The 12,151-nt window shown below is 47.5% G+C and overlaps 1 protein-coding gene across 8 annotated transcripts in view; it reads left to right on the forward strand.

Annotated features, from left to right (window-relative positions):
* Positions 1 to 12,151, forward strand: part of ATXN7L1 (ataxin 7 like 1) — a 246,070-nt gene that overhangs the window by 174,933 nt on the left and 58,986 nt on the right. The window contains exon 1 of one of the 8 annotated variants that reach the window (XM_049642795.1): positions 2,751 to 3,057. The exons of 5 other annotated variants lie outside the window; for them this stretch is intronic. The gene's annotated coding sequence lies outside the window, so the exon portion shown is untranslated. 2 more of the 8 variants (XM_049642796.1, XM_049642794.1) reach the window with 2 other exon arrangements.

Raw genomic sequence — 12,151 nt, forward strand, 5'->3', positions numbered from 1 at the left:
GACCTGAGCCAAAATCAACAGTCGGTCGCCCAACCAACTAAGCCACCCAGGCACCCCCCAAGAAGGGTTTTTAAGGGAACTCTTGAGTTATCCTGAAGCAGACTGTTTATAGTGATGCTATGAGCATTTGTATACAAGGATTTGAGTACATGTTTTCAGTTCTTTTGGGTATGTACCTCAGGAATAGAATTGTTGGATTGTGTGGTAATTCTATGTTTAATTTTTTAAGGCACTACCATGCTGTTTCCCATAGAAGCTGTACCATTTTACATTCCTACTGACAATGCCTAAGGGTTCCAATTTCTCCACATCCTTGCCAACATTTTTTATTTTACGTTTTTGGTTGTTTTTGGTTATTGTTCTATATATAGCCAATCTAGTGGGTGTGGAGTTGTATCTCATCGTGGTTTTGATTTGCTCCCTAATGACTAACAATGTTGAGCATCTTTTCATGTGTTTGTTGGCCATATGCATATCTTCTTTGAAGAAATGTCTGTCCAAGTCCTTTGTCCATTTTTTAATTGGGTTTAACCTGCCTGTTTCTGTATTTAGAATTAAGGTTCTAAACTTCCTATTCCTCAGATGCTAGAACAGTAGTAGTAAAAATTGCATCTTTTTATCTTAAACCACCTGTTTGCTGAGAACTTAGGCCACCAACTTACTACTGGGCACCTGAGGTAACAGGAGAGAACAGGGTGAAAGAGGCAAGGGAAGGTGCTCCGGAAGGATTGAAGGGCTCTGAGAGAGTTGGCCGGTAGAAGCTGTTCACATCTCTGTCCTCCAGGTCATCCTGGAGCTCAGCAGAGACTAGGAAAGCTGTTGACATTTGTCTCTGGAATGACTTTGGCTCGCAAGCCATAGAGCCTGCCCTTTCATCTGTGCAACATTGCAACATCCAGCTGGCCTCCTCCTGACAGTCCCCTGAGCGGGGTCAGTGTACCCATGAGCCCTTGACCCACTGGCCTCGCTCGGGTCTGGAGGAGAAGGCTCACAGCCTTACCCCTGGGAGCAGACTATCCCCAGGCAAAGCTGGAAGTGATGGGGAAAAGGGGGCTTAATGCCCCGTCCAGCAAAGCTGGGTCCAGCAGGTGGTCGGGTTATGCCACCTCATTCCCAGGGGCCCCATTCCAAAGACATGCAACTGTGGAAACCAGTGCTACTTTGCTATCCGGCACAGCCCCCTCCCAGTCAGAAATGGATTAATTCTCCATTCTGGGAAGAAACTCTCTACAGGAGGGGAAAGGAAGCCAAGAACCCAGAAGCCCAAAGTCATGTTCTCTTGAATTATTCTCCCCGGGAGCCTCCCTCTCCCTCTTTCTTATGCTCTTACGGTTCCAGAGGGATGGTCCCATCATGGGACCATCTTACAAAGGCAGGTAGGCCCTGCCCAGGTTGTGTGACATGTCTCTAGATGATTCAATGTCCCCATGGTCTGAAGTTCTCCATAGGAGCCATACCTCTGACCCTTGTAAAGCTTTTGTCTCTTAAAAGCTTGTTTTTATTTTTCCTTAGGAGAAGGCATATACTCCTTAGCCAGGACTGACTTAAGGTTTATCAGGTAATAGCCAGGTTTTGCAAAGAAATGTTGGATGAAACACGGGAGAGATCTCAGTAGAAGATAAAGTTGCCCAAATGCACTTTGCCACTGGGTGTTTTTGATTGAGGTGAAATTCACATAACAAAATTGATCATTTTAAATGTTTTACTTGTTTTGAGAAAGACAGAGAGCATGAACTGGGGAGGGACAGAAGGAGAGAGACAAAATCCCAAGCAGGCTACATGCTCAGTGCAGAGCCCAACATGGGGCTCTATCTCACAAACTGTAAGATCATCACCTGAGTGGAAATCGAGAGTCAGACCTGTAACTGACTGAGGCAGCCAGGCGCCCCACAAAATTAATTATTTTCAAGCATACAGTTCAGTGGCACTGAGTCCATTCCCGGTGCTGGGTCATCATCACCTCCACCTAGTTCCAAAACATTTTCATCAACCCCAAAAGAGACATTATAACCATTAAACAGTCACTCCCCACTGCCTTCGTCCCCAGACCCTGGCACTCACTGACCTGTTTTCTGTCTGTATGGATTTACCTACTCTGGATATTTCGTCTCAGTGGAGTCATACACCATGTTGCCTTTTGTGAACTATTGGGGTATTTTTGGGAACCATCCCTCTCCCCCAGTCTCCTTGCCAAGATCAAGGAATCAACTTTCTAAATTTTTTTTTAATGTTTATTATTTTTGAGAGAGAGAGAGAGACAGAGAGAGAGAGACAGAGCAAGTAGGGGAGGGGCAGAGAGAGGGAGACACAGAATCAGAAGCAGACTCCAGGCTCTGAGCTGTCCGCACAGAGCTTGACGCGGGGGTCAAACTCACAGACTGCAAGATCGTGAACCTGAGCTGAAGTTGGCCGCTTAACTACCTGAGCCACCCAGGCGCCCCAAGGAATCAACTTTACAAATATCTTGAATAAATGAAAACTCCCTGCTGGGATTGGTAATTAAACTGTCCCACAGAAGTTCAACCTTTATAATGATGTCTCTACTCTCCAAAGCGGAGGGCCACGCTTTGCAGTGGACTCTGTGCATCTGGCCGGTCGGCCCTGGGGGAAGGAGGAGTGGAAAGGCCTGAGCTCCCACGCACTGCCGGGACCAGGCCCAAGGGGACAATGGCTCCAGGAACCGGTCCCCCATGCAGCTTGCACATGGCCATCAAGCCCGGGGGGCTGCGGCAAGGCCCCGGCCCTTCCCAAACACGGACTCTGCTCAAATCAGCCTCGGAGGAGTCTGGTGCCTCTGACCACACCTTGTGTGGGTGCAGTTCAGGAAGACCCAAGTTCATCTGCCAAATTCAGGATACAGCCCTGACTGTTCCGGGCTTTTCTTTCTGCCTTTCCCTAATCGCATCTGGGCGGGCTCTCTTAAAGGGGAAGTGGTGCGTTCTGACTGGCCAGGGCCCTCAGCCAGGAGCCAGGAAACAGCTCCCACGAGTCGCGTTGCCCAGCGTGTCACTGGCTCAGCCTCCTTATCCAAACTGCAAGGCTGCCTCCCCAGGATGTGTAAGTGTGAGCTCAGGGCACGTTGGCCACACAGGATGGCGTGGGGCTGGGCCCAGGTCACGGAAGAGAGAGCCTGGCAGGCGGAGCGTGCTGTCAACCCACCATCCACTTAGCAAATCCGAGGTGTAGCGTAGACAGCACTGTGGGGCTGTGGGCTGGCACCGGAGCCGAGGCAGGGCTGAGGCGTGCAGTGGGGAGAGGAGCTGCCTCAGAAGGAGGTCAGGAGTAGGAGGCTGGGTTGGGGACCAGTCTATTTTGGACAGCCTTTCTGCAGACACAAGCCTCGGGGCCCGGGTAGGAGCGCAGTGGAAAATTTTGTAGCACACACCTCTCCTGGCGCTGGGAACCTCACCCACCCGTCACCACCCCCCCCCCCAATTCTCTGCATTTATGTACAGCCCCGATGACACTTCTTGCGTATATCTACTCAGCAATTATTTCTGTCATTGTTAGGCTGTAATTTGTGTTGAGAAATATTTCAGGTCTTTTGCACTCAAACTTTTAAAATTGCTTGACACTCGCGACCTGTGATTTTCCTTGTTTCCTGGTTGCAGATGCTCCTCAGTCCCGTGTATGCACACAGTGGGCCCTGGGCGAAGGTCGGTGGCCAGCACCGCCCCCCTCCCCCCCACCCTCCCCCCACCCCCCACCCCGCCCAGGCAGACTGGCTGGCTCACTCACTCAGATGATTGGCAGGGTACCTGGCCTGGTTTCCAGCTCTGGTTTTGTTTCCTGTGTGCCCATGGAGAAATCGAGGGGGAAGCTCACACACGCTCACGCCCTCAGTTCCCAACTCAGTGCCCCGAGTGAGTGACTGACGGTAGGAAAACAGACCCTTCCTATATTTTAGACTCCTCTCTCCCCTAGATTTTTGTTTGTACGGGGGTGATGGTCGATCTTAAATCGTGTGAGAGGCTTTGTGTTCACCGAAATAATTCAGACCTTTTGCTCCCGAAGAAGGGGGCAGAGGGAAACAGAAGGGGGCTGGGGAGAGAGGGGGGGAAAATGTGTCTCTGTACTCACATATTGACAGGGCACAGCCACACCCTGTTTCAAGACAACTTCCTGTTTGCACTGCCAACTGTCACTCCAAGGAGAACAGAAACGGTTCCGTTATTAGTGGCTGCTGCGGGACCCCGACAGCCTGTGGGGTGAGTGGTTCTGAGTGACGCTAAGAGCTTAGCAGGGAGTGGAGACTTTGCACCTTCTGTTGTGGGAGGCTGTGGCCTGCACTGTGGAAATTGGAAGCCGGGACAGATAGAAACCGAGCAGCCGTGGCCTCTCCTTGCTCAGCCTCTGTTTTTTGAACAGTGCGCTCCCGTAGGATTCTTGTAAATGGAATGGTTTTAATTCAGGGGCCGGGAGAAGGCAGAGAACTACCCACTTAGTAAAACCACTACTTGCATTTGTAAAAAATCTACATTTTCATGTGTTGGGGGGAACTTCTAATAAGCGAGTTGGCTCTGTGATAACTGCCTCCTGTGTGTTACCACCAATCCTCACAGCACTCGTTTCAACACTGAACACAGTTAGGGCGAGACCCAGGGCCAACTGCCAGGGATAAGAGTGAATAAGACACCTGCCCTCGAGGTACGTCCAATGACAGACGCCCAGGCCGGTAAACCAGTAATGACATGTGATGTTGCTCAGATAGGGCGCTTCAGTGTGCTGTGGGAGCACCTGCCCACTTATAATCCTATAACGTGGACATTGCTGTCCCCCCCGTTTACAGGTAAGGACACTGGGGCTCAGGGGGTCATTTTATCTGCCTAGTCACAGAGCTAATGAGTGACAGAGCTGGGATTTGAGCCCAGATCTCTCTGATTCCAAAAACAGCGGTGTTGGGTCCGCACTTCCTGTGACTCCCAAAGCTGGCCCAGAGCATGGAATCCCCTCGGGACCTTTTAAAAAGTACAGATTTGGGGGCCTTGGCCCTGCTGTCCCAAGACTGAAGAGCACTCTGTGGCACCAAGTGGTCTCTGAGATATAGGTACGGCCCGGACACTTTTTCTACCTTGTGCATGAGGATCCTCCCTCCCTGGCTTGTGGTGTGTACAAGGATTTTTTTATATGCTTAGCCCAAGGCATCCGGGGAAAGCTTCCTGATGTTGCCGCAAGACAGTATTGGGAAGATTTGGTCCGGCTGTTCAGGTGCTTGAGACACTGGGAATCCCTGCTTGTGAATCCTCTCCCCAAAGACACACCAGCCTCTGCCTCCTGCTTCACCCAACTTCCGGCTGCCTGTCACACCTGTCCCTTTGGTACCCCCAAGGCTGGGGAGGATGTCAGCTGTGCCATCTTAAGGTAGAATCCAACAAGCATATCCTAAAGCTGGAAGCCACCAGTTTCCACCCAAGCTTCGGTGGCTCTTGTGTTTGAACTCACGTGGCTTGTGCGGTGGGTATGTTGGGCAGTTACTCTGATGGAGAAGTTAATACCATGCGGGGGGTCCCTTCTCACCCCCTCTGCTATCACGTTGGCTCTGGGCACATGGAAACAGCTAGGACAATCAAAGGCCTGATATTATTATTTTTTTTATTTTAGAGAGAGTACGCACACCAGCAGGGGAGGAGGTGGAGGAAGAGAGTCAGAGACAGAGACAGAGAGAATCTCAAGCACGCTCAGCGTGGAGCCCAACACAGGGCTCGATCCCATGAGCCTGGGATCATGACCTGAGCCAAAATCAAAAGTCGGACACTCAACCGACTGAGCCACCCAGGCTTCCCAAAAGGCCTGATATTATTAAGAGAATCGGGTCTCTGGCTGTAGGCAGAGTCCCGTGAAGCTGGAGTGCAATTCACTTACCTCAGGCCCTTCAGCCAGAAGCCGGCCTCTGAGGGGGAGCCTTCCTCCACCACCCAGGGTGCTCAAGTGGTGGCCAGCCCAAGATTTGGAGAGTGTGTCCCCACCCTGAGGGAACCCTCTGGCAGTGACAGTGTCTTATCTCCACCATCATATCCCAGGGCCTGGCACACAGTTATGTGTCAAGGAAATACTTTAAATATGAATGAATGAATGAATGAATGAATGAAGTTGACTTGAACATGTTTTACTCCTTCCTACCTTTGTATCTGCACCTGTGTTCTCTCCTTTGCCCTCTCTGGTTAAGGATGGATTAGTGTTGCCGTAGTTGTTATTGTTTACTTGTTTTATCTTTTTCTTATATGGATTTAAAAAGCTTTAACCAAACAGAGCCTATTAAGCAGTCCACCCACATCCTTCCCTTTTTTTCCTCATCTATCTACATCACATATTAATATATATATATATATATATATATATACACATATATATTCCATTTTTGTTTTTATAATGATCCATGTTTACATATTATTTGTTATATTTATAATTTCCTTGTGGATTTGGGCATACTATCTCATGCACACCTTTCCTTAGGTAGAGATAACCGTCATTCCTGTCATTTTAAATTGTTTTATTTTAGATCATTCAGGTCAATTGTGATATTTTTTTATTATTGTAAACAGCATCACTGAGAATATCTTTGAACTTTTGGGGGGTAGGGGATTATTTTCTTGAGGTGGACTTTCCAGACTACAACTATCAGATTACCAGATTAAAGGCTGTGAATTCCTTTTTAGTTTTTGTCATTATCACCAGGTTGGTCTCCAGAGAAATGTCATCCCTTGAAAGTACCCCAGCAGTGTGTGTACATGTGCTTATATCCCCCGAGGTCTCTATTTGCTGTGGTTTTTTTCTTCGAGCTAGATTCGGTGCCGAGTAAGGACTGGGGGCTCATCCCTGAGGGCTGATGGAAATATTTCAGGGCCCTGGAAAGTCCCTGGGACTCCCCACATCATGCCTAGCAGTGGATGATGCCAGGATTTTGCACCTTAATATAAATAACCAACAAAAGAATAGGTGAGGGGGGAATACTTGTAGACGGGAAGATGAAGAGAATCTCAAGTTATCTAAATTCAGATTGTGTCTCAGGGTTGTGTTTCAGGCCAGGTTGTGTCTCAGGGTTGTGTTCAGGGTTGTGTCTCAGGCCAGCTCTGAAATTGGGGAAGTGCTTTGTCGAGAATCGTGGCAGAACCTGCATTGCCTGAAGGTGTAGAGGGAGGAGGATATCCAAGCAGGGTGGCATGATGGGAAGAGCATTCACTTGGGCCAGCCAGACCTGGGCTCTCCTTCCAAATGCTGAGGTCTGCATGGCCTTGGTCTTGTTTCATAATCTCGCTAAGCTTTAATTTCCCCCGTCTATAACAAGGAGGTGAACAGCATCCACTTTGCGGGGTTGTGGGGTAGGTTACATGAGCTGGAAAGGGTAAAAGGAGCTTGCAAGGTGCCTGACACACAGGCACTCAAGAATGCTCTTCTCCTCCTGAATGAATGGGCACAGGGTGACCAGATGACTGAGAAACCAACACAGAGCCTGGAGCGATTTGAGCACCGAGCTGGCATGAGCCACCGACCCACAGTGGCATTTATCAAAGTGCTCTGGACAGTGCCTGTTGCCTGGTTGTGCGTAGGAAGTGAAGAGGGTAAAGACCTTGTATAAGCTAATTGGAGGCAGGCACCCATGCCTTAAGGAGCACTTCCCCAGCCACTCAGACCCTGCAGTCTTTTAAAGAGATAGGTACTCTGGCCTGAGAAGGAGGAGGCACTCCAGAGGAGCTCACAGCACTCCTGGCATAGGAACTGCTTGGCACGGCTCTGCCTGCCAGTCACTTGACTTTGCTGTGTCTTCATTTCCTCCCCTGCTGAGGAAGGCTGATTCAATATGCCTCCTCTAACCACCATAGCACTATATTTAGTGTTTCAGTACAATTGTGGCAAATGAGACCACAAGCTCAGATTCTAGCCCCCACACTTCCACTTAATAGCCTTGTGACTTCAGAGCTTCTCAAAGGCAGTCTGCCTCAGTGTCCACAGCTGTGAACTGGGAACTAGCTCCCTCCCTAAGTGGCCGCAGGATACAACTAGCACAGTTCCTATGTGGTTTCCCCCATGCCGAGGGCTATGCCGTGTGCCTCACCTGCCAGCTCGTTTGCTTTTGGAAGAAGGTCCCTTGGAATTCAGAGTTGTCCTTTATGGAAGGCATCCTGACTGCGGTTGCGAATGCAGATAGAATCCATTGATAAAATAGAGCCCAGCTAATGATTGGCCAAGTTCCTGCCCTCAGAGGTGGGGGCTGAAAGAGAGTGTATACTGTCAAATGAGAACGTCAGGTGCTAGCCTAAGCCCGGGTGAGTTTATACAACCGTGGCGGGCCACAGGTGACGGTGGTGCTCAAAGTCTGTTGGGAGGGGATTGGTCCCCTAAAAACCGTATTGGAAAATTCCCGACAAGTTCTTTCTAAGGCTGGTACAGGGAGCCGCACCGGGTGTTGGTGGCTGGCTCAGCCATTCCTGAGGCATCTGGGCTGACGTTTTCAACGCAGGATATTGATGTTGTGAGTATGAAAATACCTCCGTGAATAAGCACGAGGTGGGGGAGGTCCAAATTTTTTCTGAAACAGAATTGCCTGAGAACCTGGTGGATTTGGCCCGCAGGAAGGAAGGGGAGAGGATTGTGGAGACTCCAAGCTTCCCACACCTACCAGAGATTTCCAGAATGCTGGGAGGCAGTGTCTACGAGCCCTCCACACAGCCGTGTGCCCTGGAGTCCCACCTGGATGCTTAAGGCATGTATGGTGAAGCAGGTGGCCAGCTGCCGAGGCCATGGTCTGGACTTCTTTTGGTAGATAGGCAAAAAAAGTAAAAGGGTTTGGTTTTTCATTTCTTTGGGCCTGGGGTCCCCAACACCCTGAGGCTGAGGTCTCAGGTTGTGGAGTAGAGTTGCTGACTGCTGACAGGTGTCTCTTTTCCTTTCTCTAGGGGAGCGGGGATGCCCCGCTGAAATTCCCATGCACAGTGGGTGGGAGGGCAGGGGGTGTCCTGAGGCTCTCCCCATCCACTGCCACATCTTCCAAGATTTCAGGGTGGTAGAGATCAGATCACAGGCTCTGATGTTTTCTAGTTCTGTAACCTTGGGCAACACTCGCGTCTCTGAAGCTGTTTTTTTCATCTGTAGAATCGAAATAATAATATCTCTCTTAGGGTACTGTAAGAATTAAATGCTATAAGATAAATCAAGAGTTTAGTAGAGTGCCTGGTATATTGGAAGTTCTTAGTAAATTATTAGTAGTGTTGGCCAGAGGACAGAGGGGTGAGACCAGAGGTTGCTGATTCAAGATCAGTCACCGAGGTTGTTCTTGGTGTAGTGGGCACTTAATTCTACAGGTGTGTTCTCACAGTGATTTTCTGTTTCCACTTTAGCAGGTAAGTGGTACTCATATTAGCATTAGCACAACAGATTGGTTTGGTCTTTCTGTCTGGAAAGAATGTGTTGCAAGAGCTATCAGCTATTGCAGTCTTTCACTTTGGGAACTATACCTCAAAGAAATAATCCTAAAACACTTTTTAAATAAATTGTTTTAAAAAAAAAAACAAAGCCAGATGGTAAATAGATAATAAGAGAGGGGCTAAATAATGTAGAGCAATGATTGAATATTACTTCACCATTTAAAATGACCGGTATATGGGAATTAGTAATGTATAAACAGAATAATGTTTGTTAAAAAAAGAATACTCCAAAATATCAATTAATTACAGTTTTGCTAATATATCTATGTACATTAACAAAGAATGAGAAAAATTAGAGAAAAAGCCTCTTTTTCTCTAAAAAATTTTTTTTCAAGTCTATAAAATATTTTAAGGGCACCTGGGTGGCTCAGTCGGTTGAGCATCTGACTCTTGTTTTTGGCTCAGGTCATGATCCCAGGATCATGGGATCAAGCCCTGCATTGGGGCTAAGCGTGAATGGAGCCTGCTTGAGATTCTTTCTCTTTCCCCCTCTGTCGCTCTCCCCTGCTCATGTGCGCACGCTCTCTCTCTCTCTCTCAACCTCTCTAATTAAAAAAAAAAGTCTATAAAATATTTTAATAGTGAATAAAAAATACAATGTCCTATAAACTCTTACTGGGCAGGGCAAATGGAATTAGAAAAATTATAAGGATCTACCTTAGGCCCTCCCTTGACCAAAACAGAAAAAAATAAGTAATCCCAGGGCAGGTGAGGACTTGTATCAGAATGATTGTGATATAAATCTGGAACACTTTACCCGGGACATTGCACCTGCAGAGAAATATATTTTTACAAGAAGCCAAGACACCGTTCCTATCGCCAGCCCACTGCCTCTCCACCAAAAGACAAAACCATGTAAGTTATCCACAGGCGGGTATTCACAGACTAGAGAAACACAGATTGAATGGGAATTGGGTCTTTCTGAAACATCCGCTCACTCTGCGCTACCCAGGACACCAGCTCTACGGTTTTCAAAAGCTTCGGCAAGTGAAGTGTGAAACTCGCCTCCTAGGGGAAGCTCTGATCACGGTGACCCTAGTTCCCCACTTGAAATTCGTACACAGCCTTTCTCGCCTGCACCAGCGGCTGGCAAGCTTGTTCTCGAAGCTCAGGGGACAGAAGTACGGGTCTCTTTGTGGAATACCTTGAAATAGTGATGGATTTACTTTGGTATGAACAATAAGGAACGGGTCAAGTAGGAAATACTGCTTTAATCTGTTTATTACAATACAAAATCACACATGAAAAAAAAATTAAGGGTGAAAGGCTATTTTCAAGTTTTGATGAACATTCTCTCATATACAATTTGTTCTCCAATTGGTCATCTGCGAAAAATTTATGGAACTAAAATATAAAACCAAGATAAAAGCATATCTGTTGATTTCCTTTTTTCTGTGAATTTAGCAGTAGAATGTGCTGACTGGGTCACTAAACAGAGAGGACGACTTTAGAATCACTGGTCTGGCTCATTCATTTTGTCCATAATGGCACCCTTCCTTGTGATTGGTCTTTGTTTACATGCATTAGTAGTAGTAAGTAATGGTAGTGGTATTTTAAAATTATAATTCCAGTATAGTTAACATACAGTGTTATATTAGTTTCAGGTGTACATATAGTGATTCAACAATTCTATACATCACTCAGTTCTCATCACGACAGGTGCACTCCTTAATCCCCATCACCTCTTTCACCCACTCCCTGCACCCCGCCCCCAACCTCTGGTAACCATTAGTTTGTTTTCCGTAGTTAAGCGTCTGTTTTTTGGGTTGTCTCTTTTTTTCTTTGCTCGTCTGTTTTTTTTCCTAAACTCCACATATGAGTGAAATCATATGGTATTTGTCTCTCTCCATTTACTAGTATTATTTTTAACTCTTAGTTCAGCAAAACAAAATTTCTCATTTTCAAAGCTTTTCTTCCACCAGAGCTGAGGAATATTTGTTTCTGCACATCCTTTCCCCCTACCCACTTGGTCAGCTTGAGCGAGTGATAAGCAAGTGAGTAAATGAAGAAAGTTCCCAAACAGTAGTGGTAAAAATCAAAGTCATATTTTAATTTTGGAAACCCCTGCCAAAAAACAAATTGCTAAGCAGGACACTTCCCAAGGACAGACAGAGTTATGTTGCCCCCAACTAGCTCTGCCCTGCAGGCTCCCGACTGATAACCTCTCTGACCTCCCCCATCAGCAAGGAGATCAGACCAGGTGACTTTCGATCCAGTCCTAACCTTCCGTGATGCTAAGTCCCACACTTCCTAGTTTCCTGGCTTCAAATCTTGGTCACAGTACACCCCATTTCCTGCCTTCCTGAGAACTGGCTAGGCCCCTGCACACAGCACGGAGGCCCATTCCTCGCTTAGCCATTGGCCCTGACCTTGGCGAGTCACTTCGCCCCTCTGGGTCTTCTTTGGCCAGTCACCCGTGAGGAGGGTGGAGACGTCTAGCAGCTTCCTGCCTGTCTCACAGGAGTCGTAAAGGCCAGTACAACTTCACAAAGGATGAATTCCTCCAAGGAAGATCCTGCCTGAGTAAAATATTTCAATACTTCAGCTGTAATTATTGCCATGATATTCAGGAATCATGAGGGATGAGAAGAGAAGGCGCTGGTGTAAGTATGTCTTGTATTTATGGTAATGGAGAAGAAAGAGACCTTAGTGGCCACCTAGGGACCCACTTCATTTACAGATAAAGACGTGGAAACTGAGAATGTGTAAGTGGTGAAGTCCAGATCATA

This window comes from Panthera uncia, chromosome A2 (assembly GCF_023721935.1).
Source record: "Panthera uncia isolate 11264 chromosome A2, Puncia_PCG_1.0, whole genome shotgun sequence".
NCBI lineage: Eukaryota > Metazoa > Chordata > Mammalia > Carnivora > Felidae > Panthera > Panthera uncia.